General features: G+C 31.7%; 1 protein-coding gene across 1 annotated transcript in view; it reads right to left on the bottom strand.

Annotated features, from left to right (window-relative positions):
* LOC113523572 (uncharacterized) overlaps positions 1-25,640 on the bottom strand; it is a 97,246-nt gene that overhangs the window by 56,505 nt on the left and 15,101 nt on the right. The gene's annotated exons all lie outside the window — the stretch shown is intronic.

The following is a 25,640-nucleotide window of genomic DNA, read 5'->3' as shown; positions in this document are numbered from 1 at the left end:
ACAGTGACTGCAATCATGGTAAAATTACCAAACCACTAAGAGAGTAAACGCTAACGATTACAAAAATAATTGTGTTCCAAAAACCACTCCCGTTTTCAATTGTAGCATAAGCAGCTATTTTCAATTTAAAATTAAACTACGTAACCGATTTTGATAAAATTTCTATGATCTGTAAGTATATCCTTTCAGATAAAAACAGAATTTTTCAAACAGTTCATAAGTAATCGAGTTATGAGGTAACAAACATAAAAAATACAACTGTAATGAAAATCTCCTTTTTGAAATCGGTTGACAATCAAAATTGGCGAAGGAAAAAAATACAAGGGGAATTGAAAATTTACTCCTTTAGAAATTGTTCGAATATTATACACGTCTTCTAAATTCGTCCACTTTCATAGCTTTCATGTGATCATGGGATTACATGCCCCATGCCACAAATGCAGTTGGTCATAATATGCAATATTCGTTACAAACTCATTTACAAACTTAATTCGTAACAAACTCAGTTTGTTACAAACTCTGTTCGTCACAAATGTAATTAGGGTCGACAACGCACGCGTAATACCTCTCGTATTGCAGGTGTTCATAGGCTACAGTAACCACTTACCATCAGGTGGGTCGTATGCTTGTTTGCCACCTCAGTGGTATAAAAAAAAATTCGTCACAATTATAGTTAATAAATACAATACAATATGACTCACGACAGTTATTGTTCAACAATTTCAGTCCAAATCACAAATCTTACGATATCCATAAGAAAGAAGGAGGTAGCCTTTTCTATGTTAGGACCACACTATATATTTATTTTAATTAAATTAAAAAGAAAGTGACGTACAGCAATATATTATATACACCTATACGCAGGTTCCGGAGACTTGGCCTTTCCTCTAACAGTAATCGATCAATACCACTTATTTACATTAAATTCCGAGGGTACACCGTAATTGTTAATGTGTTTAGGACTATCAATTACTGTATAGACGTTATAATTACGGTACGTCTGCCTAACCACTTTACTTAATGAGGCGTTATTTTGATTCATTACTTACGTGTAATTTCTAACAATATCTGACATAAACTACGTTAATAATAGAAATGTTTACTCAAATACGTGTTTTGACTACAAATATGCTACTTATCATTAAGTTGATATATTTGAAGATATATGATACCAACTTTAGCTATTTATCAACTAGACACCAAATTATAAATCATTATTTTAGATATTAATGAAACCAAAGTTTCTGCGACGAACGAAATGTGAGTTTGTGTTAATAATTTACTCATTTACTCACAAATAAGCAATAGTATTTATCTACTAGCACTATCCTGCGGTTCTGCCCGTGTGTGTTAATGTATCGAGCATCTATGTTTTAATCTAGATTTGGTCATTGCTTATACTTCAAAACACGAGTACTAGCTATAAGCTGCAGTTTTTCTCGAGTGAATAACAATTAAAATTATCATATATATGAGTTATTCTTAGAAATAATCTATCTGTGTATAAAATTTCATTATAACTCGCTCAGCCCGTATCAAACATATAAATCTACATAGCCGTGAAAATCGACCCAACAAACAAAGTTACGTCAATTATGATTTTATTATCTCTTTAGCATAATAATTTGGAAAAAAATATGCTGATCTTTATTTTTGGAAACTGAAGTTCTAACGAAATCCAAAATAGAAAAACACATGCACACTGCTATCCCGTATTCGATAAAGTATTAAAATTGTTCAAAGATTGTTTCGCTTATTCTCTGCCACACATAATCATCATCATCATCATATTAGCCTTTAACTATCCACTGCTGTACATAATCCTTTTCTTTCGAGGGTTTTGCCAGTAGTTGCCACGCTTGGCAGGCGGATTGGCAACCACACTTAGACTTTAGAGATGTTTTCAGAGGAACGCTGTTGCCAATCCCTCGTCTTTCCTTAATCGGTTCTTACGACACCCATTGGGAAAGGAAGGGGTGGCCTATTTTATGCCGGGACCACACGGCCAATTTTATCCATATGTTAGCCATAATACATTTAAATAAATAACCATAATGTTAAAAAAGATTTGAAAATAATTGTTGAATTTCTTTCGGAATCTTCTCAGCAGATAATAACATTCCGGACCCAGGAGTACAATGATAAAAATGGCAATTTAAAAGAGCTTATAAACAAACTTATTTGAATAAATATTATTTCTATTCTATTCTTTAGTCGTGTTACTTTATACTTTGCATACCTAGAGTACATACAGATTATATTTGCAGCTTCACTTTAGATGTTCCCTTAGCTGACACTGGAAAACGTGTTCTATTTTAAATTTACTCCTCGTTTGACTGTCGGTTAGAATTTGTGACAAAGTAAGAAAGAATTTTAAATAAGTCCACAAGTTAAGACGTGGTAGAATGATTTTGCCTGCTGCTTTTAGAATATGTAATAAGGTTTATAGTTTTTTTTTTTTTTATTTATTTAATAGTTTCTAGATAGTTGGCTCGAAAGAAATATTACTAATGGAGATGAAAGATTTTAAACTATTATCCACACATAGACAATTACAGAAAAGAGTGATCCTTGGATAGAACGATGACCTGAAATATGTATAATTGTAGGAATCTAGTGGATGTGGATTGTGTAAGATCATTCCTGATGATAATCTGCAGAGAAGGTTATATGCTATATGTTCAGCATTTATTAATAGCTTGATCGATAATGAATAACAATAATGTATTGTCACAATAGATCTTTTACTGATAAGAAAGTACGTACATGATGTATATATTTGGCCTGATACGAAAATTGTTCTTTATGTAATCGGTGTTTTGCACAGCTACCTTATATAATGCAATTTTAGGTCTTATGATAGGACTAAAATGTACTCCGAGGATTATCCCGCTTTGGACTTAAAAGCGTCAAGACGAGGCGGGTATAAAAGGTTTTTTTCTCCGGGGACGAAAAGTCTCTTTTCTGCACAGGACATAAGAGGCAATATTTTGAGAGTCCAGCGGCTTGCCCCATCCTTTGTTACGAGACGATGTAATATTAGTTCCATTTTACTTTTAGGGCTGACTCTTGAAAAACTTAAGGCCAAGCGCTTATTACCATCAAGAACGTTTATTATATACCAACTTTCACAACCTTACTTTAATATTCCGTTTGCGTAAGTCAGAAACGATAGGGTCGAGGGCCGAGGGCCCTACAGAAAATCGAGGGTCAGTCATTTGTTTTAAGGTGTTTTCGTCGCGAAAAGGCTTATGTTTAAGTTTTTGGAATATTTTTGGGCAAGTTCTTTTTAATCTCGACCATTCCGGAACCAACGTGACATAAGATATGTAAACCGACGGGGCAAGAATAAATGAATGGTTACACGATTGAAATGTGTGTAAATGGATCATTTCCAATTTATATATCATTAAACTAATCTTTAACAGTACAATTACGTCGTTGTATATTTATTTATAACCTTATAACACACATTTATTCCCTCAATTGTTCGCTAGTGTAAAGGTATATCCACAGTGACAAAATGTAATGTTAAGATTTATTAATACGCGACCAATAATAGAACAATCCCTAAAAATAACAATAGAGATTACCAAAATTAATTTAAAATTGATGAATATATAGCATAATATATACCATACACAAAAAAGCTACAAGCAAATAAGAATGACCTCCTTTTAAAAGTTACTCAATAAAAGCGTGATTTATGACTGTTAATTTAGTAATACTCGTAGTAAATAAACAAAATAATGTTTGTATACGCAGCAACTATAAATATGTACTAATCGCGACGTGATTCTTTTTTGAACAGTTTTTTTATGTAACATAGAATAGTGAACAAGCTGACGGTTGACCTGATGGGTAGTAGTAACCAAGGTATTATCCCTCTGTACCTTCTAAGGGGGTTAAAGAGGTTTCTTCAGGGTCGGCAACTCGCGCGTAATGCCCCTGGTATTGCAGGCGTTCATAGACTAGGGTAACCGCTTACCATCAGGTGGGCCGTATGTTTGTTTGTTGTATAAAAAAACACTGTAATTTTAAAACCATAACCCACTCTTCAAATCTAAACACTGCCATGCAAACACTACTACTTCACGACAGAAAGACGGGTAGGACAAAGGTACTTGGGTACTTTTGTTCCATTCGTGTTTTTGTCAGGTATTCGGGCAAATGATTTTTGTACAAAGTCTTCCTTTAATAAAAGTTAAAGACTTAGTTGAGACAGAAATAGGGAGTAATTAGCTTGAAATCTGACCTGTGATATAAACATTTTCTTTATTAAATTGTGCAAGCATTAAAGCTATATTCCACGTAAATCCGCACATAATAGTCTGAGACAAATTTAATATGAATGTGCATTAACCTTTACAACTTACGATTCGACCGGGAAGACCTCATATCGCATAAATATGTAAAGTGGCCCTCGCCACTGGCCACAGCGTAGTATTATAATAGCATAAATTTTATGGATCGCCATCTTGTTCTTGACGTTAATGACCGTTGCGGTGAATTATGGGGGTTTTCAAAAAAAGAATCACCGTCAGTAATTTATATCGCTAAATCTTTTAACATTGCAATCTCTAAGCTCAAAGATTTGTTGGTAATGATCTTAAGCAATATATTTGGTTAGAATAAAAATTTACCGAACAAATTTCTTTTTGATGTTTTTTTTATTGGAATTATGAATATTTTCATACTAATTGTTTCTCGTGGCGTTTTTTAATGTATTGTATAGAATAAAACTTTAATTGTTGAAACGTAATTGAGATCTTTATAAATTATCACGTTTATAATAATTAATTACATCCAAGTACGATATCATGCACGTATGAAACCGTACTGGACTACTGGTTTTGCTACTGGCCAGGCGGCTTCGTATTGAGTTTTAGTTCAAGTTTCTCTTATCTCGTATTGTTTTTTATCCACTTAGTTATCTCATTTGATATCTTGGGGATGAAAGTACTGATACATTGTACCTGGTCATATTCAGTCGCTGTGTAGAGTATGTAAGAAAAATTTAATCGCAATTCTTGGCTTTAAAATGCATATTACTGGTCTATTAGTTACGATGCATTATTAATATCGTGATGAGTTATCGTCATAGTACTACTTACATTTTGATGAGGATATTTGAATCGAATACACTAGAAAGCGATCTTAACACCTAGTTTATTAAGTTTATTTACCACCACATGAAGTTAATTTGATTACTGTACTTGAAAACAAAGATAAGAACGTGTAGATTGAAAAATTGGGTTGAAATTGATAATCGAAGATACGCAAGGAATACAAGCCTCTACTGAAAGTAGTCAATCTCTAAATTAATAATAATAATGCGTACGCTCAGGCTATCTGCAAGAATTTAATTCCTTTAATCAGCGCAGTTTTACCCATTCATAGAGCTCACGAAATTTGTCCTGTGCTATCTTCTTCTTTCTTAATTCTTTAATGGCGCTGACTGAAACGATTGATAAATTCGTTAGTACCTTACCGGAATTAGATTTTGGTAATGTTTTAAGAAAAACGCTGTTGCTCATCTCTTGGCCATTAAGAGCCAACATTTAATTGTTCATAATTTATTGATTAATGAATATCAGCGTGATCATAAAAAAAAAAACATGTTAAGAATCTATTAATTACATATATTAAGTGACAAAATATCAGTTTGTATGCAGTGGTAATTCTCGAACACGTGTTTGTCGTAGCTCCAAAGTTTTAAGATCATTTGAAGTTTCCTACAAGTGTTTTGATCCTTCGAGTCAATGTCCTTGTTGAAGTTTAATCTCGTGATCAGTTGGAAGGTAAACGAAATTGCTTTCAAATTCTTATGATTCATCCCTCTTGAATACAAATTAGATATAACCTGAAGTGTGAACACTCACAGAAATTTGTGACCGCGTATATATTTAAACGACTTCGAAAAAAACACAAGATTTGAGATTCTCGTTGGAATTATTAATGGGTATATTGTGCCAGTTTTGAATGGATTTTAATAATTTTATTAGCAATTGATAGGGTTTACTCCCCTATTTATAACATGTTAATTCCAAGATTGAAAACACAGTTTTTGCAGAGCAAATTCTGTTTATTATAAAGCAAAATCTATTCATATATACACATGATTGTGAAATGGAGGATGAAAATCTATATAGAAAATTATTTATTTTTATAATTAGAAGTATTATAGGTCGTTTTTAAGCTTTTGATAAATAAAGTATTCTTTTTTTAATTTAATAAAAAGTTTTTTTCTTGTAATTTCACCAAACTTAATTAATTGTAAATTAGGAAAACGAGTTTTTAAGTTTAGTTTTATATGTATGATCCCGGCATAGAATAAGCCAACTCTATCTTTCTCGCGGGTGTCGTAAAAGGCGACGAAAAGAGAACGAGGGACGGGTAACAGCGTCCCTCTTTAAATATCTCTAAAGTCTAACTGCGGTTGCCAATCTGTCTGCTAACTGTGGTAACTACTGGCAAAACTCCCCAAGCGGGAGGCTTATGTTCAGCAGTGAACAGTTCAAGGCTGATATGATTATAATGATTATTATTTTTGAAAATCATATTTTCGAGGCGAAGAAAATGTGTCTTAATATTATAATTAGTGTAGTTGTTGCAAAGTTTATTTCAGACCTCTTTAAATAATTAAATAATTACTGGTTCAGTACCATATTTATTAATAATGAATTATTACAGATAATATTATATTACTACTAGTTAATTTTTAAAATAATATTACTATTGACTCTATTTGAGTAAAATAAATTATAATTCTTCACGACTCTGGAACGCGCTTCTTGATGACATTAAAAGACTACCGACTAACCGGCTTTCAAAAAAAGTGTTCACGCTCACTCTTTATCTTTATCCGAGCAGTAAGTGCTTTATATTATTTTCAATTTCGTGTATAATATAGTATGTATCATATATGTGTAAGTATATTTGTTATTCATATATATTTATTCGTTTATATATGTAATTTTAGTATGTATGTATATCAATAATTAGTAGTACCGCATTCGAGTATTCTGACACTTCCCTATGCTTGACTGGGAGAGAATGCTTTTAGCATTAAGTCCGCCATGTACACATATATGTACTAATAAATAAATAAATATAATTATGGGAATATTCGGTTGAGAGAGGCAAGGTGTCGGAAATGAGTGACTCTAACGCTGGCATGGCTGGTTATTTAAAATGAGGGTATACAATATAACTGAGCTCTATACGGACGATTTTGCGGACAACGGCTATAATTTATGATGAAAATCTATTGTGTTTATGTAACATCTCGTCGCCAATCAGTGCATTTAATAACAATTGAAAACGCTGTTTTTTTTTCGTCAAATATACATATATACATGTTAAATATTGTAGTAACACGACAATAAAAGTTTTTTACTTCACTGTGATAACATTACCTACGTGTTTTTGCTTTGAAAAAAGTTGAATATTTACAATGTTTCATAAGCAAGTGACAGGTACGAGAAGGGAAACGGTTGTGAAAAGTTAAACATGTTATACAGTGTTTATTTAGTAAGATATACAATTATATGTTGTAAATTTTATTGAATAAGGTTTTTATTAAATGTTGAATCTTTTATATACATGTTAAAATCGAAAATACCAGCATACTTTTAAAGGTCTTGAAACTGGATATCTGAGAGATGACAAATGACAAAAAAATCGAGTCTTCCATACCAAAACGTGTTCAACTCTTAAGAGGGATACTTTGCATTAAATTCTCAATTCAATTGGTACAATACATTCATACATACATATTATATACATAAAATGGATGTTAATGATTACTTAATGCAACCTATTGACCAATTTGGTGATGTAGCAGTTTCAATACGTCGCCTTCTAAAGGTTACCGATTTGATTCACAAATATAAATATTCAAAAATACCTATGCCTGTTTATATTGGTCTTTGTTATAATATTTATTTCCATCAGTTCCTAAGAATCAATTTTTTTTTATGTAACTTAGAATGGCAAACAAGCTGACGGCCCACGTGATGGGAAATAGTAACGGTCGCCTATAGACAAAAGCAGTACTATGGACATAACAGAATATACTGTTTCGTCCATGATGGATGAATGATGATGATGGATGAAGATGGATTTTTACTATTAGAACATCCAGCGATTGATCATGATCTCTCCTGATGAAAAGACATAGTGTGGTCTGAGATAGAGTTCGCGGGCCCACAAATAGTCGATTCACATTTGCCGGTTACAAACAAGCACTACAAAGTTTCCTTAGTTTGTCACTAGATGGCGTTATATAATAAAGTGGAATATATTCATTGTATTACATATTACAGTAGTTTTATCGAATAAATTTACTTTTGTACGGCGTTGTCCATGCCACACTACACATATAGATGAGATGTGATTGCGTTGATCGATGCGGCCCGATGTGCGTGGCCCATTTAGACAATGACCCATTTATGGTTTATTTACAAGTGCCTACACTAAACGTGTCCATAGACATTTGGTTTTAATGTCGCGATCATTTTGCGGTAGGCTTCTTTTATAACGTGCCGTTATTGTGTTATTTTCTATTTCCTTTATTAAATTGAAAACAGGTAATTTCGTCTGCGTGGGCTTAACTTTCGTTTTTAATCGACTTCAAAAAAAGGGAAGTTCTAAATTCGGTATTTTTTTTTGTTTGTTACCTTATAACCCCGTCAGTTTAGAACAGGTTTGGAAATTTCTTTTTTATAATTACAATTTTTTAAAAGTTTAATATTTACAAGTTTTCATAATTAATATTACCTAAAAATTGGTCCTTATATTATCATGATACATGATCTATAAGTAAATCCATTAAAACAGATCACTTCTACTACTTCAAAAATCCATGCGTACGAAATAAAGGTCAAAATGCTAGTGAATAAAATTTATTGGCTGATAATAATATAATTGTGTAATTATTACTTATATTGTTAAAGTTGTATATTTGGCTGAATGAAATAAAACAATAAATACCACTATTGGTCATAATTATTACACAGGCTTATTTAATTCCAAATTAAGCAGAACTAATAATATGTAATGCTTTAAAAGTTGCCTGGAAGAGATCGCTCTTAACGATAAGGCCACCTATTGTTTACTTAGTGTATTTAATATTTTCTTGTAATTGTTTCTATTTATAAACTATAAATAAAAAAAAAAACTGTAAAATTCAGTTACACTTAATTTAGAAATAACTAATAAAAGAATTTTCATAATGCCTCCAAACAAACAGTTTATAATTACTCCTCTCCATCCAAGGGTTGCCTGGAAGAGATCGCTTTTAGCGATAACGTCGCCCATTGTTTTTTCATTGTGATTATTTCTTGTAATTATTTATATTTATACTAAGTTTACTATTGTAATCTTATAGAAAAAAACAATAAATATTATGTATCTATTTTTAATGTTTCTAACATAGTATCGTATCAACTAAAGCCTATTTTAAAAATTGTCCTCATATTTGAATGCAATTTCTTTGACGTTTTAACGCGCCTTCCGGATTTTGTAAGTTATAAAATTCTGCTACATACCGCAGAATGCTTGCATATCTTATCCTATTTTATCAGAGTGTCGGCTATCCATACGGGAGGCTGCAAATATTTATGTTACTTTTCAAAGAGTCGGGTGTGGGCACAAAATAAAATCCGCTCCGTGCTTTGATACGTGGCTTAAGCCTAAGCGTAAGTCTCAGCTGTTATATATATTTTCGCATACAGTGTAAACATAGTTTGCTTTTTCTTATTCCCTAAACATACGAATTATGATATTTCTACAATGGCAATGTCCAAAAGAATACTTTTACATAAATTTATTTTTGACCAGCATACGGTATACTTTTTTAAATAAGTAATAAACTTGGTAGAGCAAACTAGGTAATGTTCTCACTTGATAGAAAGTAGTAACCGTTGCCTATTGACATGAACAAAACTAGAATACACTATGACGTATCTAATAGTAATTGTAGTACATTGTTATTCAAGTGGATTAGTATATTATACTTCTATCGTCGTCATATCAGCAGTTAAATGTCCACTGCTGGATATAGATCTTTTATATAAAGCGAGTTTTACTAGTAGTTGCTATGCTTGGCAGGCAAGTTAGCAACCGCAGTTTTTTATGGATGATAATGGAATGGTAACTCCTCCTGCGCTATCGGTATACGCTGGCGGGGTACCAGTGAAAGATGATATGGCAACCGCAGGTGATAGTGATGTTTTAAGAGCGATACTGCCGCCTATTCCTCGAATGTTAGGTTTCCTTAGTCGCCTCTTAGGACACCTACTAGGGATCTCACCTAGGGAAAGAAGGAAGGGAATGAAAGAAAGGAGTGGCCCATTCTCTGTACAGGGATGTGGTCCCGGTGTAGAACGGGCAATTTATAATAATAATATACATACAATTTCATTGCACCTTATATACATAATCAATGACTTTGTTAATGCAACACGAGGTATTATTTTTATTTTTAAAACTTATGTTATTTAGCATTGTACGTCCTTTGAAGAAGATTTCCAGATTAAGTCGAAAAAATTGTCGGTAACGACAAATATAGTAAATCCATAAAGTTTCCTGTTATTATATATAGCATACAAGGCAATGAATATTTTATTCAAATAATTTTGTTTTCCAAACACTAAGTCAATTTTCAATATACTCGTAAGTAATAATATAAAAGATCTATACTCTCAATGTTTTATTATTAATATTTCGAAGTAACTAGTTTGTAGCAATTACCCTTTGAATTATTTATAAGTTAAAGGAAATTTTGTGACGTACAAGCACTTTTTATTGAAATCATGAAATGGTCGCGTACAACGCGGTTTCAGAGATGTTTTCTCCCACGAACACTCAGGTTAGGGAATGAGCTCCCTGCCGAGGTTTTCCCAAGAGACTACAGCATGGGGTTCTTCAAAAGGGGGTAAAGAGGTTTCTTCAGGGTCGGCAACGCGCGCGTAATGCTTCTGGTATTGCAGGCGTTCATAGGCTACGGTAACCGCTTACCATCAGGTGGGCCGTATGTTTGTTTGCCACCTCAGTGGTATAAAAAAAAATCATAAATAAACATTATTTATACATCAAATTACATTCAAGTACTCGTATTTATTGTGATGTATGTGATTATTATTAAAATAAACATATTGTTTTATTTTAATATATAGTATAATAATATATCAAACATTTCGAACTTATGTACATAATGTATAGTTAAGATGTCAACGAACTGGATTTTACATTTGTTTTATTCAACTTTATGAATGGAAGGTTAGAGTTGCTAGTGGCTTAATAAACCTCAGGAAATGTCAACACGATACCTGTCTTTGAAATACCCAACGAATGTAAAGTTTAATCTCGGATGACACATAATTTTTACATTACTAAAATATCATGATGATTTATATGTCTTCCTGGTAAATGTTATATATATTCCTATTAGTAATATAACTTTGCTGTAATCATGCGTTATCTTGTCCGAGGACGAAGGTATTATGTCTCTTGTCTTGTGCCAAATATTATGCTGATTATCTCGCTTTTCGGACCGAAATACAATCACTCACTTATTTATTCAAATATGTTGTAATAATTTAATAACACAACAAAACATCTTCTATAAATATCTGATGGCCTAGTATTTTAATTTAAGTCAATAACAATTTAAATCAGTAACTATTAATATAATGAGATTTCTGCAACCAAAATATTAGTCCATTGGGACAAATGCGATGACGTCAAATCAAAAATAATCAATAGAGATTTTAATAAGGCTAATAATGCTCGTGTATGCCTAACAATATTTTTTAGAAATGTTGTCTGTTTGCCTGTCTATATGTTTGTTCCGACATTACGCAAAGACTAATACACAAAATTTGATGTATTTTTCAATCTTATACTTTTAAAGTAATCCTTCAAGAATAGACTGAAAATCGCATCAAATTTCATCTTAAAATGTATATATATATAGGTATATGTTTTACTTTATACCCCATCTAGAATTACTACTTAATTGGTTTTCCTACTTCTGAAATCCACACGTACAAGGTAGCGGGGATAAAGCCTGTCTATATAGCTATAAAAAGCATAAATCATATTTTATTGAGCGAATTTCCACAGATTTATTTGTATTTGTTACGAGACAAAATTTATCACTAATCTCGCTTAAATCTTTGTTGAAATATTTTCTTAGCCCATAGAATAGATAGTACTTAGGAAAGATTACAAATTCAGTATTTCAAGAAGATTTAATGAAATCGGATTAATACAATGTTCTTTTAATTAAACGATTACAACTTCTGAGACAGTTTACAATAAGTTGTCGTAATTTTTTTTTATATATAAGACATAATATATTATTTATTTGAGATTAAATTAGGAAGAGATGGAAGTGGTTTAATAAAAATATCATGTCAGCTTTAGTGTATTGAAGATATTGCTTTTAAAGTTTAGTTAGTGTAATTAAGTAAATTACATAGCAATTAAATATAAATTTACCAGAGGGAGAATCTGTACAAAAGTCCTTCGCTTGGACACCTCTGTCCCATTCTTGTTTCTACTGTGAAGCAGTTATGTTTGCCTGGCTGTATTTCGGTTTGAAGGATGGGATATGGCAGTGAATTTACAGGGCACAAATAAATAACACCTGAATCCTCAGGAATGGCAACGAATGGGGAGTATCATGGGCGAAACAGTATACTCAGTTATGTTTATGGTACTACTCATGTTTATAGGTGATAGTTACCATTTCCCATCAGGTAGGCCGTCAGCTTGTTTGACATTCTAAGTTCCGGAAAAAAATTGTGTTATTCGATCCCACCAGATCTTATCAAAAGAGAATACAGGGTTTAATTAAAAAAAACTGATAGTATACATGCCTATGGCTAAATATATATATATATATACATATAATACTAAAATATTCATATTGTCATCAAGCAAGCTGACGACCCATTATATGAAATGTAGTAACCGCCGCCTACAGTTATAAGTAGATAGATATATAAATAAATTTATATCTATAAAGAAGATGGGCGCTTGTTTATTTCGGCGTAGCAAGCAGGCAAATTGGATAATGTACTCAACAATATAAGGGAGATTTATGTTACATAGACCGTATTAACCAATGAAGAGTAAATGCCCAAACTGTGTCACGCTCAGTTCACATTGGGTTACGACTGTTTGGCATTTTGTAGAGAGGCCGTGATCAGCTGGAAAACAGATTTAGTTTCATTTGTGTACAATTTCAATGGGACAGTTTTGACAGAGAGCGATACGATTAGGATGAAATCCCTTGATTAAAATACTATATTTAGAACTGATCAATTAAAGGGTCGGATATTATTAAAATGGCTCAAATGCGTGCTTTGTATACACACATTTTGTGTAAATGTACGTAATTTATCTATTTTTTGTATTAGTTAATAATATTGCCAAAGTCTAACTGCAGTTGCCAATCCGCCTGCCAAGCGTGGCAACTACTGGCAAAATTGTCCTTATGGGGGCAGCATATATTCAGCACTGAGCGGTTAATGACTGATATGTTGATGATGAGGCGAAAATTATTAACCTTGGACTATTTGATCTACGCTAATATTATAAAAAGGAAAGATTTATATTTTTGTGTGTATGTTAACTCAAAACTATTTTGCTGATTTCAAAAAATTCTTTCACCATTAGAAAGCTATATTCACCCTGAGTAACATAGGCTATATTTATTGCTAGAAAAGATTAGGGATCCTTACTAAAACTTTATTAATGTAACTCAAGGTGTAAAAAAATATCTTTCGTCGCGTGCACTGTGGAAACTATTGGTGATAGAGCAAAAGTGTGTTCTACAATATTGAAGAAAATATCAATTACTATAAAAAACTTCGCGATACTATATGTCCAACTATTATCGTTATGTCACAATAACCACTTTTAAAATGTTGTAAAAATGTCCACCCGTACGAAGCCGGGATGGGCCGCTAGTATTATATAAGATCATTCGTGTGATTAATAAGATTTTTAATAGTAAAAAAAAACCTTAAATATCATCATCATATCAGGAATTACTCACTGCAAAACATAGACCTTTCGTCAGTAGTTGCCACGCTTGGCAGGCAGGTTGGCTACCGCAGTTAGGCTTTTGACGATGTTTTAAGAGAGACACTGCTGCTCGTCTTTCAACCATTAAGCTCTCTTAGTTGCTTCTTACAACATCTAAAGGAAAGGAGGGGCTAGCCAATTCTAGGCCGGGACTATATGGTAAGCCTGTTTTATTCAATCTGGTCTATATATTGTCTAATTGTTTCAATTAGTTAAAACTGGAATTTTAGGTAAGGTAACCATGACAACAAATTTGACTGGGACATTTTTCATATATAGATAGTTTATTTTTCTTTTCTTCTCTCCTCTTTAGTACTTTATTAACGTTTCACAGCTAGGTGAAAGCTATTTCACATAATAAAAGGATAAGTATAATAGCCCAATTATGAGACTAAATGTGCAAATACCTGGACAATAAGGGGAGGATATTAGCCTTTATTACACTGGCTTTGCGTCGAATTTACCTTTTCTTCCACTATAATATTTAGCTAATTTTTGTTTTTTAGTCCAAAAAATCAAAAGTAGCATTATATTTTTACTTTTTGACAAAACTAAGAATTTATTATATTATAAGATTTTATTACAAATAGAAACCTACAAGAACGATTTACAATCTAATTTAATTTGCTTTAAACTTATCAAAATTACTAAAGTTTCTTTGTCAAGCAGATTACTAATTAAAATGGGCTCATTGATTTAACGACTTAATTAATATCCACTAATCTAGTTTTGGTATCTAGGTATGCTAGAGCAATTTACAGTATGTATTAATTTATATTAATTTGTATTCCAATATTCTCAATTACAACATTAGGATTCCCGATGTATAATACATTGCAATGTGTAATGGTTATGTTCCTTCATATTAATTAATATTGTCAATATAAATGATAATATAGTATAGGCGACAAAGGAAACCAGAAGAAGAAATTGAAAATATATATATATATATATATAATATGTCTCAGTGCAATGACGAGCTGTGAGTATTGTCGATGATCCCAAGCTTACAAGCGGTATAGACCACTAAAGTCTTAGAAGAGATTTTGCCTGTTCTACCGCTTGTACAATGGACTGTGCTCAAATAAATTATTCAGTATGATGCCCACGGCCACTTTCTACCATGATACAGCTTACCATCGACAGCGAGTTCACCTCCACACTTTAGAGCGTGGATGGTTGCGTACAGTGCGGTCCATACTCATCACAAATTAAGGCAGCTCGTTTAATCTATTACTTATCAAGTTTTACATCACTTGTAAAAGAAAAACCAAATAAATATTGTGACGACAATGAACCTTCGTCATGAATGTACTAACGTATAAGGTATTGCTTTTACCTTAAAGACATAGTAAAACAAATTGCCTCCCTTTAGGGCAGACAAATGGTTAATGTAAAAGTTTCTTTAACCTACCTACATATATTGAACGAGGTGATTCATAGAAGCTACATATTTCAATATGTGGAATATCGATATTTTTATATAAACTATATAAAAAAATGGATATGTAGGTAAACTCATACCAGAAGTTTTACAATTAAAACAACTGAAACGCCTTTACCTCCAAATGGTGAAGGTTTTTCGAGAAGGAGATGAAAACACGGAACCTAGCTTCTATGACAATCCAAGACTGAGCATTCTGGCACCGCTATACTAGAAGATCCGATCTCATATAGTCCTGTGTTTAAGAATTCGAAAAAGAAGACGAAGATAAATGTTTTTGATAATATTAACTTTCATTGTTACTTGATCCACCATGTTAATACTATAAGGACCAAATTGAAGGTTTTTTTTATACAACTTAGAATGGCAAACAAGCTGACGGCCCGCCTGATGGAATGTGGTAACCGTCGCCTATAGACATGAGCAGTATCATGGACATAACAGAGTAAACTGTTTCGCCCATGATACCCCCCAATGCGTTGCCATTCCTGAGGACTCAGGTGTTATTCCTCTGTACCCTGTAAATTCACGCCACATCCCACCCTTCAAACCGAAATACAGCTATGCAAACACAACTGCTTCACGGGTGCTTTTATAGATGTTGTAAAATAAAAGTAAATAGAATTCTCTCTCTCTCTCTCTCTCCCCTTTATAAATATTTTTTTTAATATCAATTTAGTTTTTGTATATCAGTCAAATTTATTGAATGAATGAATGAATGAGTATACGTTATTTGCATTATACAATATAGGATATAAGCAAGGCAATTTACAAACACAACGATACAATTGTATAAGTACAGTATTTTATTATTTATTTATTGGTGGATAGAAAGACGGACTGTCTCTCTATTCACAACTACTGATACTTGAAGGAAAGCAGTTAATTTCGATGATGAACGCTTACAGACAACTGTAACACTAAGGAATACTGTAACATATGCATTACATTGCCAATTATAAGACAATATTTCAATACTATTTTTAACACTAAAGGAAAATCAAACGAACAGTATATTAGTTCGAGGAAAAGGCAAGAAGTGTTGATTGCATCTATTGAAGACTCAATCAATTCAGTAGATTTATTATGACACGCTATAAATAAATACATAAAATTTGTTGGAATAATATTTATCCATACGTGATGAAGTTAATCTATAAACATGAACAGTAACATGCATATCACAAAATATATTGTGTCGCTCCTACCCCTCATTACTATTCTAAAGGACTAAGATATTATACATCCATATTCAGTAATCTTCCGGCCGTATGGTTTCGGCATAGAATAGGCCACCCTTTCCTTTCCCGTGGGTATCATAAGAGTCGACTAAAGTAGGGCGAGGGATGGGCAGCAGCGTCCCTATTAAAACATCTCTAAAGCCTAACAGCGTTCACCAATCCACCTGCCAAGTGTGACAACTACTGGTAAAACCCTCCAACGGGAAGGCTTATGTTCAGCAGTGGACAGTTAAAGGCTGATGATGATGATTCAGTAATCTTACTATTACATTACTTCCCTAAAATTTTACAATCAAGCAAAGCTGATTTGTATCAGAATTAATAGGGGAAATGATATAGGTTTAATTTTTACATAGTTTACCTCTGGTGATTATTAAAATACCATAGGAAAGATATTTAAATTATTAATAAAAGAATAATAACTGCTTAAACAATATTACGAACTGCTGAATTACTGATTGAAAGATGTGACGGTTCGCCTATAGTACAATAGGTTTAATACCATAAGTACATAGAAAAGAAACAGGGGTTCCTATGGGTGACCGCTGCGAAAGCTGAGCTATTTGATATAAACAAACTTTAAAGTCAAGGTTCACAATAGTATACAGAGAAGACGTTACCATATATGAAATATTGACACAGAAGGGAAACTCCTTTGATGTGTTTCCAGAGTGTAGTGGACGTCACAAGAAAATTAAATAAATTAAACAAAAATATATTATATTTTATATTAACTAAATTATAGTTTACCTTTTTCTTATCAGGTGTAAAAAGGATGCATACAACACAGTTTAATAAGGTTTATGAGAGCCTTTAAAGTTTTATAAATTCGATAATCAATTTAATAGAAAATACCAAAATACGTTAACATATAATTAAATTGAATTTAATAAAAAGTTCAGTTCGAATAATAGGCTAAATCCGATTATTGAAATATCTACCCTTCGGTGACATAATCTATGACGTTACTAGGTGAGAAAAAAAAAAAAAAAGGACGGCAGATCGGCGGGCGCGCGGGGGTCGCTTTTTAGGAATTGCGCAATAAAGAAAAAAAAAAAGAAAAAAAAAAATGGCGCAGGAGTCGTGTTTAAGGAACTGCGCAATAAAATAAAAAAAATAACTAGGATAGATCTAGGAGGGACTGGTTCGATGAAGGGGTTTGAGATCTTAGTGTATCACTATGGATTAAGTGTGTGAAATTAATCAATAGAAGACTGGAGAATCCGGTGAGCTTGTTCCATTTATTACTACGTAGTTAGATTTTTGACTGTGATCACAGGCAAAGTCTATACTTAATATTTTTCCCAACAACTATTAAAATACGTATTTAGTCGAGTCCATATACCTTTAGGTAATGCGTATATCGTTAAATGCAATCACATTTAAACAAAGTTTACACCAATATAATTTACGTACTTACGTTATTCTACTCATATACAAAATCCAATTATATGGTCGTTTGATAGAACTTCATCAATTTGATTCAATGTTCTAATTGTCCAATTTTGGAAAATACTTATTAAATCAGCTATTAAACTATTATAATACTAACTAGTTTCATATCTAGTTATTATAAAGTATTTATTTATTGAGGATAATAGACTAAAGTGACTATGGTCTGGTCTCATTGCTGGAGAAACAGCCATTGATGAGAGAGAGGGGTTATTGAGTGGCGACCCTGTAAATGCAAGTGCGGTGTGGGCTACCTCCATTGTTTGGAGTGACTGTTTTATGTGTATTGTGGGGCCGTTCCTTGTGTCAGTCGGTGGAAATTGCCTGTGTTCAGTCGTGGGTTGGTGATGGTTGAGACGATGATGATGATGAAATATTTGTATTTATTACACTATTACAGTGTTGGTTTGGAATATCTGTTCATACTTAACGCTTCATGGTGAAGTGTTTTTATACCATTACTCGGTCGACCAGATTAATGATTCTTAGTCTATATTTGATTATCCATGACTACATGTGGGGATTTGTTTTACACCAGATGTACAAAGAGACAGCTTAACTGTTGCAAGTGATATTATGTGAATGTAATACTTTTAATACATTATTAATTGTGTTACTAAATAAATTCATGTGACTGTGGGGTGTTTATGGTAAACAAGCCTGTATTGTTTAAATAGATATTTTGTCTTGATTTATTATAAACTTTAATATTGATTTTGTTGTAGTAAGCAAGCTGATAATAACAATTCTGTGTGTATTACTGATTACTAATAATATTTAATTATGCTGATATTATAGGTGTGGATTTATTTCCTAATGGTAATAAAAGTACTGAAAGATTCTCTGACTATAGTTGCTCTTGACTAGGTGTGGGGTTCGGTATGAAATTGGTACTGTATGACACTTGTGAAGCTATGTATTTTACTCATATTTAGAAAGGAAGTTGTCCTGGCGATAAGGTTTGTATGTGTGTTGTTTGTTCATGTTATATTGACTAGACAAGTTCAGACAGGGTTAATATTAGTGAATATTTACTGGATTTATATTTAATATACATATTTTGAATATTTATGGGAATAGAATGGAGATATACAAGTAGTAAAATATAATATTAGTATTTTATAAATTTCATTATCGAGTTAGTTGTATATGTTGGGCTGTATCCAAGGAGATATGAACCTATTAATATCAAGTTAGGACAATTACTTTAAATATTAATAAAGCAAACACTAACACTGATTATTCACTTCTTTAATAAATTTACATTGGAGTTTAGAAATCAAATAGATAGCATATTGGGAAAATCTTCACCACACATGTATTTGAGGAATGTTCTTGATAATTAGTACTGTATGTATATATTATTGCAAGTACAATTGCAATAAGAATGTTAAACTTCTAATCTTCTGTTCATTCTTGAATTTGAAAGTAAGCTTGGCTACTGATATGAATATAAAACTGCAGCATTACTGGATACTATTAATTATTTCTGGTGTAAACCATGATTATTTATGTCACTGATAATTTAGTTGTATATTACGGTTGATATATGATGATTTTATATTTAATTATATTAAACAAATACAAATAAACAAACTTGCTAGTATTTGTTACGTTGACAGTTGTGATAGATAACCAAAATTCAATTCAATACATCAATACGTCATTCAATACGTCATTAATGTGACAGATGTCAAACAAAAGGAGATTATACACGTTATGATTCTATATCTAAGTCTATAGAAAATTTATATAATTTTCTGTTATTTTATAATAACTGTAGGGGAAATATTGGAATTATTTATATGAGAAATTTTACTTAAATGATATGATAATTATTTAAAGACCTAATTTCTTAGGGATTTAATCATGATGATTTAAACACTAAAACACTTGTTTATCTGAGAAATCCTCTTAGTAAATAGGTTTACTAAGACACTAAAAGGAAGTAGATATAGTATAACTATAGTACAGCTACAATAATTGTATGGGACTTACTGTCCTTTCTATACAAATATATATTTAATCTATATCTTTCATATTATTATGCAATATATTGCCTCTACTACTACAACATACACAAATAGGACTTATTGTCCTTCCTATATACCTATATATAATAATTGACCTGGCACTTTAATGTGTAATTTATCAGTACTTATGACAACAACCAATTAGGACTTATAGTCCTCTCTATAAAGCTACATAATTATTTAATCTGATTATTTCACTATGTGATTAATCAAACCTCTACAAATATTACAAAAGATCTCTATTACTCTCAACACAATAATAGCTTGTTGGACTTAGTGTCCTCAAACTTATAGAAAACCCAACTGGTTATTTCACGAGACGTTGTTAACTTGTGATTAATCAGTGTCTTTTAGAGGACTTACAGTTCCTTTAGATATATCTCTCTAAATAAATAATTGGTTAATTCACAATGTGGTTAATCAACAATAATAATATTAAATATAATTGACTGGACTTATAGTTCATTCAATAGCACTCATTACTTTTAGTAGCTCTCGACCTATGGGTTGGACTACTCGTTCTTAGGCTCTGGCCTAATTAACAAATGTAACTTGAACCTTGAGTATTCTTGGTATTAAGTAAATAATATTAAATTGACAATGCTATGTTATGATATAGCAATTATCAACATTATATGGCTTGGCCAATTCCAGGGTGTGGAAGGTATCCCCTATCACACAAATCTTCATCTTTATCGGACTGTCTTCACAGGTGATCTCTAATGTCACATTATAGGGCCGAAGGGTTATGTCCCAACAAAGTAAGTTCTGGTGTCTGGGTGATCTCGCTTCTTGGTCTGATCTCTTGTGGAGCCGAAGGGAAACCCCATTGAGTAAGCTCGTAACAGGGTGACGCTGGGAAACAGTTTCGTACTGTTAGTGGGTGATCTCTATGTCGCCATATAGGACTGAAAGGGTCATCGCCCATGAGTAAGCTCTCGTGTCGGAGTGATCCTGGGATTTCAGTTCCGATCCGTTTGCCTCTGGCAAACACTAATTTATACTGGAAGCATCGTGGGGCTGGTGGAGCCACTGTAATGTTGAAGTAAATGTACTTATGTTTGGTTTGGAACTGAGAATACTCATTCCCTTATTACCATCAGAGTGCATTAATAAATAGTAATACCCTTCCCTACCTTTTTGGAGGAAGAGTTATAGATAGTTGGAAAGTCTTCCACTGGTCCGGGCGTGTGAGGGGCCCGACCGCTCCCCCATTTTTTTATTATTACAGTTATTCTGTAATTTACTATTAAATTAATATATTATATTCTAACTTCCTAGTTACATGAATTATGAGTATAATTCATTAATTATTCTTAATCTTTAAATATTTATCAATCATCTTCATTATTTAACTCCTATCATATACCAATTAAAGAACTTTTTGGTTATTACACACACAACGGGTCCTACATTACTAGACGATCACACATTTATTTATCTGGCCAGATGATCAAGTGTTCTACTAAAGATCTGTTCAATATTATGTGTTTATTGTAAGGTTTTTTAAGATTCATAAAATGTTTAGGGTGTATAAGGTAATATAGGTATGGGCTATATTGAGGGTGTTAGGCCTTTCTTTAGGGTAGATTTTCATTATATTTTCATAGATTTCATTAGGTAAAGCCTTCGTAGGCTTTTCTTAGGCTTTGTAGGTTTTCCATGTGTAGGTTTAGTTTTGAGGGTAGTTATATTATATAAGGGGTGACACATAGGGTGCAAAGGGGGGGACCATCACAATTGGTGCCGTGACCAGGATATAATTGGTTCATGGCTATTTACATATCAGATCAATAAGAACACTTGGTCACAATTGGAGCTTGTGACTTCAGGGATTGGTTATTAAAATATGAAGGAGTATAAAATTAAACAGTAATATCTGCTAATAGTATAACTCAAAACCAACTTTGATGATTATGACTAAATAATTATACCGTCATAGATCTAGGATTTGGACCTAATTTCATGATTTCTATGTCTATAGGTAAATAGCCTATTTTACTGTTATCTCATGTTCTTAGGATTTAATTTATCAAATTCATGCAGTGGTTACCTATTGGAGTCAATTATATAACAAATTTACATGATTTGGTTTATATTTTATTTTACTCTATATCAATTGAGTAAATAATATTAAGTATTACACTAATAGGCACATAATAATAGCAGCAAGGATAGCTTGCTAGGTTATATTCAGTTCACATTGATCTAATTTTATGCTATAGGACACATTTATTATTCTTTTGTTTCATTAATTCTCAATACTTACTGAACTATTAATTTAACATTATATAAATTTTATAAACAATAATTATGCTATAATGACTTATACATAAAATTTATTAAATTCTTTTTATTGTGAAAGAAATGATTTAAGATGAATTAATGACATTATTTATTTCTGAGGAAATATCCAATTGACTTTTATTTCATAAACTTTTATGATGCAGTAACATTGGTTATATATATATAAAAAATATATTAAATAATTATGATTTGATTTAGAATGTTTAAATAGGTTATACAATGTTTTATAGGGGGTTTCAAATTGAAAGTTAGACATTTCATAAAATATCATTAAGGTTAGTTAGGGCCTTTAGTTACTTTATTTGATTACCTAAATTTGAAAATTTAATTAGGTGTTTTCATATTGATAAATTTAATTCCAACAATTTATTAGGATGCTATTATAAATATTTTATTTAGTTTTCTTCACATAATTTCTTTATTTCACTTTACAATTATAGTTCAGATTTTATTTGATTATTTACTTATTTTGACTTAGACACTTTATTATATAAAAAAAAAAAAACCCCTTATACTTATATCAGAGGGAGATTTTGTAGGTTATTTATTCAAGTACACTCTTTACATGCCTAAGTATTTTACATACTTAGATTTTGCGCACACTTAGTTATTTAGTTCTTTGTAGTTGCACATAACACAAGACATCTGTATCTTTTGAAATAATAATTTATTGTACAAAATAAATTAATTGATGTATCTAATGTAGTTGTTTGTATTTATGTTAGGTTTGCTATTGTGATCTTTTGGGGGAGGCGATGGGGGGTGTCTATCTACCTATCTAATGGGGTTACATAATATTTTATTATAAAACTTATTGATCATGTTATTTCTGAGAGTATTAAGAAATAGTCATTGGTAATTTAAGTATATTAAAGGAATTTCTTATAATAAGAGTTTTAAACTATGGGGGCCGTTTGTATTATTTTATGCAACATATTTATAGGAGTCTTAAAATTGGGGGGCCGTGCAAAATTTGTCAGACAGGGGGGCCGGTGGTGATAAATTATTATTTATATAAGCTTTACTTCTATGATTAAAATTAATAAATTAAAATTAAATTTATTTGAATTTTCTTAGGGACTGTTGTTTTTTTATTATTCAATGAATACTAGGTTTATTTCTTAGATAAAATATGTATTTGTGGTTAACTTAGACGTTTCATAAAGTTTTATTCATATTGTTTAAATTTATTTTGACAAATTTATTTGAACATCTCCATTTTAATATTTAATTATATGTTATTAAATAATTAAAATATTTTCAACTATTGGGAGATTCTAGATATGCTTTTAGTTACATAGCAATTATTTTTCAACTGAATATATGTACTTCGGATTTTATCTAATCATTTATTTACACTTAGGCAATTATTTTAGGATTCTTTCTTTTTGCATTTATTACATTTTAATGCTTAGATTTTTCACTTCATTTCGCTTTAGGTTTTCTATTTAGGCTCTTTCGCTTGTTGATACATTACACTCATACATTTAGGCTTTTATTCTGAACTTCCACTTAGATGTTTAACTTGTATCTTTAAATAGATACTTTATCTAAATTTACTGATACAAATAGAGTATCTATTAGGTTCTTTACTTGAAGCTCTTCACATATTCAGGTTTTATACATTTAGACTCATCACAAACTTAGGCTTTTCAAACATTTAGGTTTTATAGATTCCTTTACACACATTTAGGATTGTATTCATTTATGCTGTTTATGACATTGTAATTACATGCATTGAATTTATTACATATAAAACTTATCTTATTGTAATTATCACTCCGGTAAACTTCTTGATAATTAGGGGGCCGGATGTGACGGTTCGCCTATAGTACAATAGGTTTAATACCATAAGTACATAGAAAAGAAACAGGGGTTCCTATGGGTGACCGCTGCGAAAGCTGAGCTATTTGATATAAACAAACTTTAAAGTCAAGGTTCACAATAGTATACAGAGAAGACGTTACCATATATGAAATATTGACACAGAAGGGAAACTCCTTTGATGTGTTTCCAGAGTGTAGTGGACGTCACAAGAAAATTAAATAAATTAAACAAAAATATATTATATTTTATATTAACTAAATTATAGTTTACCTTTTTCTTATCAGGTGTAAAAAGGATGCATACAACACAGTTTAATAAGGTTTATGAGAGCCTTTAAAGTTTTATAAATTCGATAATCAATTTAATAGAAAATACCAAAATACGTTAACATATAATTAAATTGAATTTAATAAAAAGTTCAGTTCGAATAATAGGCTAAATCCGATTATTGAAATATCTACCCTTCGGTGACATAATCTATGACGTTACTAGGTGAGAAAAAAAAAAAAAAGGACGGCAGATCGGCGGGCGCGCGGGGGTCGCTTTTTAGGAATTGCGCAATAAAGAAAAAAAAAAAGAAAAAAAAAATGGCGCAGGAGTCGTGTTTAAGGAACTGCGCAATAAAATAAAAAAAATAACTAGGATAGATCTAGGAGGGACTGGTTCGATGAAGGGGTTTGAGATCTTAGTGTATCACTATGGATTAAGTGTGTGAAATTAATCAATAGAAGACTGGAGAATCCGGTGAGCTTGTTCCATTTATTACTACGTAGTTAGATTTTTGACTGTGATCACAGGCAAAGTCTATACTTAATATTTTTCCCAACAACTATTAAAATACGTATTTAGTCGAGTCCATATACCTTTAGGTAATGCGTATATCGTTAAATGCAATCACATTTAAACAAAGTTTACACCAATATAATTTACGTACTTACGTTATTCTACTCATATACAAAATCCAATTATATGGTCGTTTGATAGAACTTCATCAATTTGATTCAATGTTCTAATTGTCCAATTTTGGAAAATACTTATTAAATCAGCTATTAAACTATTATAATACTAACTAGTTTCATATCTAGTTATTATAAAGTATTTATTTATTGAGGATAATAGACTAAAGTGACTATGGTCTGGTCTCATTGCTGGAGAAACAGCCATTGATGAGAGAGAGGGGTTATTGAGTGGCGACCCTGTAAATGCAAGTGCGGTGTGGGCTACCTCCATTGTTTG

The sequence above is a fragment of the Galleria mellonella genome, unplaced genomic scaffold, assembly GCF_026898425.1.
Source record: "Galleria mellonella isolate WM207_F2 unplaced genomic scaffold, CSIRO_AGI_GalMel_v1 utg96, whole genome shotgun sequence".
Taxonomy (NCBI): domain Eukaryota; kingdom Metazoa; phylum Arthropoda; class Insecta; order Lepidoptera; family Pyralidae; genus Galleria; species Galleria mellonella.
Note: the sequence above shows the minus strand (reverse complement) of the source record. Positions and strands in the feature narration are given on the sequence as shown.